The following is a 4,022-nucleotide window of genomic DNA, read 5'->3' on the forward strand; positions in this document are numbered from 1 at the left end:
ATTTTAATAACTATGACTTATTTTTAGGTATAAATAAAAAGCCTAATATTAACCTGGAAAAGCAATAATTTTGGAGATAAATAATTGGAGAGAACTTCACTGAAGCATATAAGCCCTTTTTTCTAGGCCTTCTTTCTTTGTGGGCTTACCAAGAATCATCCTTCAAAGGTAAATGTGTGTGTGTGTGTGTGTGTGTGTGTGTGTGAATATTTGTTCATATTCTCCCAGTTAAAGGATTTTGTTCTATATCAAAAAGAAGATTTCAAAATATTTTCATTTTTCACATGGAACTGTTTTTAACCCTTTATTTTAAAAGGATAGAAAAAGAACAGAATAAAAATTTCTACCATCTCACATAGAATCAACTACACAATTTATTATAGTTTAACACATAAAATTTGGAGAAAATACAGACTTCAATATGATAGGGACAATGAGAACACTGAAATAATAATCTTAATTTCAATAATTGCTAACATGAATTAAGATCTTAATATATTCTAGGACTCATGCTTTATACATAACATGCATTATTATCTCATCAATCCTTCAAGAAATGTTTTATGTAAAAACAACCATGTTCCCCCATTCCACAGATTTATAAAAAGGGTACAGTGGTTTCATCTATAGCTAGTGAATACAAGAACCCATGTACAAATAAAAGTCTGTCATGCTCCAAAGCCAATTATTTAATCTCTGCTTTTTTGCACACATGAGGTATTTCAGAGTTCAAATTTTTGAGGTTGTTAATCTTTGATTGTTAAAAAATGATAAGACTCTTCAAACAAGAAAGGGCATATGTCTCCCCTCCTGCCTATGTACCTAAAGATATTTTCCCCTACCTTTCCTGGCCTCTGGTTACCACCAATTTACCCTCCTTCTTCCTGAGACCTCTTTTTAGCGCCCACGTACAAGTGAGAAAATGTGATATTCATTTTCTGTGTTTGGCTTATTTCCCTTAACATAGTGGTCTCCAGTTCTGCCCGTGTTATAGAAGACTGTCACTATACATCCTGCCCACTTGAGTAGGTTCAGTATCTAGAAGACTTATCAGCACTAGGTCCAAGTATATGCAGAGCTGGTATCCAGCACAAGGAAAAAGAGAAGGCAAGACCAAGTAGAAGAAATAGGGAGCAGGCAATCCTCTTGAACAAGGAGTCAAGGAGCCTAGTCACAGGCTCAAGGAAAGCAGGCAACATTTATTGTTATTTATTTATTCTCCCAGTTGTTGTATAAAAGAATCTGTGGAATATAATATGTAGGTAGATATACACACATACATATTAATGAGCACTGTGTAAATCGCTTTCTAGCATTGTTACTTAACCTCTACACGTGTCCATCTTCTTATCTATTAAATGGCAAAGATAACTATCTTAAAGTTGTATCATGTGTATTGTAAGAGATAATCAATTCAACATGCTTAAATGGTACCCAGTATTATATATGTACTTGATATTTGAAGAAACTTCTTCAGTCCCAGAAACATTCATATCTATGGATATTTAGTCTTTTGTATAATGAAGCTAAAAATTTGATTAAAAATATAAAATAGTACAAGTTTTTTTCTTTTTATTATTATTATTATTATTATTATTATTATTTTGAACAATGGTGCAAACAAGTCATTTATCTTTCTATGTTGGATTGCTATGGCTGTGATAATTAAATTATTTAGATGTACTACACAATCTTAAAAAATGCAAACAACAGTGACTCAAACTTAGTTAACATAATCTACCACAAACTTTGTTCAACTGATAAGGTCTTAGGGAGGGTACAGAAGTCTTCATTTTGAGATGCAATAGCACAAAGTCTTATTCTCTTATAATGAACTATAGAACAGTGAATAAATGTAATTGTTCTACTTGAACTGATGCTTTCTCTCTTTTGTTAAATAGCTTGGAGCTAATAAAATGACATTTCTTCACATTCTATAATTCAGTGCTTTCAGGAATTTAGATAGATCTTGACAAATAGTATTAATTAGTGAAGTTTTACTGTTGGTTCATATTCTGTGCTATTACCTTCAATATTTAATAACTAACTTTGAGGGATTTGAACTATACTTGTAGTTTAAATAGTAGAATTGTTTTATATAACTGATATATTAGTAATTTTAAAAGGTCACATTTGGCCGGACACAGTGGCTCACGCCTGTAATCCCAGCACTCTGGGAGGCCGAGGCGGCCGGATCACAATATCAGGAGTTCAAGACCAGCCTGGCCAAGATGGTAAAACCCCGTCTCTACTAAAAATACAAAAAAATTAGCCAGGCGTGTTGGCGGGCGCTTGTAATCCCAGCTACTCAGGAGGCTGAGGCGGAGAATTGCTTCAACCCGGGAGGTGGAGGTTGCAGTGAGCCGAGATGGCGCCACTGCACTCCAGCTTGGGCGACAGAGCGAGACTCCGTCAAAAAAAAAAAAAAAGGTCATATTTGGTCTTTCGGCCGCGCTTGTGAGCAGGACCCGTCGCCATGGGCCGCACGATCTGTGGACAGTGGAAGGGTGCCGGGTCTGCGTTCCCCGCGCAGGTGAAGCACCGTCAGGGCACAGCGCGCCTGCGCGCCGTGGACTTCCTCCAGCGGCTACAAGAGCACCGTGAAGGACGCTATCCACTACCCGGGCTGCGGCGCGCCCCTCGCCAAGATGGTCTACCGGGATGCATACCGGTTTAGGAAGTGGACGGAGCTGTTCATTGCCGCTGAGGGTATTCACATGGGTCAGTTTGTGTATTGCGGCAAGAAGGTCCAGCTCAACATTGGCAGTGTTCTCCCTGTGGCCACCATGCCTGAGGGTACGACCGTGTGCTGCTTGAAGGAGAAGCCTGAAGACCGTGGCAAGCTGGCCCTGGCATCAGGGAACGATGCCACCATTATCTCTCACAACCCTGAGACCCAGAAGACCCCTGAAGCTGCCCTCTGGCTCCAAGAAGGTTATTTCCTCAGCCAACAGAGCTGTGGGTGGTGTAGTGGCCAGAGGTGGCCGAAATGACAAAGCCATCTTGAAGGCTGGCTGGGCCCACCACAAATACAAGGCAAAGAGGAACTGCTGGCCACGAGTACGGGGTGTGGCCATGAACCTTGTGGAGCATCCTTTCGGAGGTGGCAACCACCAGCACATCGGCAAGCCCTCCACCATCCGCAGAGATGCCCCCGCTGACCGCAAAGTGGGTCTCATTGCTGCCCGCCAGACTGGACGTCTCCGGGGAGCCAAGACTGTGCAGGAGAAAGAGAACTAGTGATGAGGGGCTCATTAAAGTTTGTCCTTCTGCCATCAAAAAATAAATAAATAAATACAAATAAAAGATAATATTCATTCCTAACGCTCTTAAATGTTTTTCCACAGTTGAAACAGATGTATTATGAGTTTTTTGTTATATAAATATAGGATTATTGTAAAAGAGTTGAGTGGTACATAAAAGTGTAAAGAAGAGATTATATACCACCTAAAATCCCACCAGCCTGAGTTAAAAAACATTAGCCATTTAGTAACCATATGTTCATGCATTTCTCTATCAATATAAATCTACACACACATACGTAGTTGTGTGTGTATATATACATACATATACATAATTTTATATTAAAAATCAATCATATTGTATATGTTGTTTTACTCTGAATTTTTGTAAGTGCTGTCTTTTGTGGGGTTTTTGCTTGTCTCTCTTCTTTCCCTCTAGTCCCCTATTCTATCTCTATACATTCCCAATATTACATCTTCCTCCCTCACTGTGTAACCAATTCATAAAGTGATATTTATCTTTCTCATAAGCACATATATCAATTTACCATTGTTTATTTTACAAAAACATAATCATCTTACATACAACTCTTTCACATCTTTCTTTTTTCCAACATATATATATTTATATATATATAAAATTCATTCTTTGGAATCCCAACTCATCACTTAGTAGCAGTGACTTGGGGCAAACTGTTTTGTTTCTGAGTTTTTATCTGTAATATGGGGATAATTATTGTAACTATTTCCTTGGGTTGTTATTAAGCACAATATATTAGT

The 4,022-nt window shown here is 38.4% G+C and overlaps 1 pseudogene; it reads left to right on the forward strand.

The window, feature by feature from the left end:
* The first annotated feature begins 2,476 nt into the window (after positions 1-2,476).
* LOC100446674 (large ribosomal subunit protein uL2-like) lies at positions 2,477-3,259 on the forward strand (annotated as a pseudogene).
* Positions 3,260-4,022: the final 763 nt, after the last annotated feature.

The sequence above is a fragment of the Pongo abelii genome, chromosome 2, assembly GCF_028885655.2.
Source record: "Pongo abelii isolate AG06213 chromosome 2, NHGRI_mPonAbe1-v2.0_pri, whole genome shotgun sequence".
NCBI classification, from domain to species: Eukaryota; Metazoa; Chordata; class Mammalia; order Primates; family Hominidae; genus Pongo; species Pongo abelii.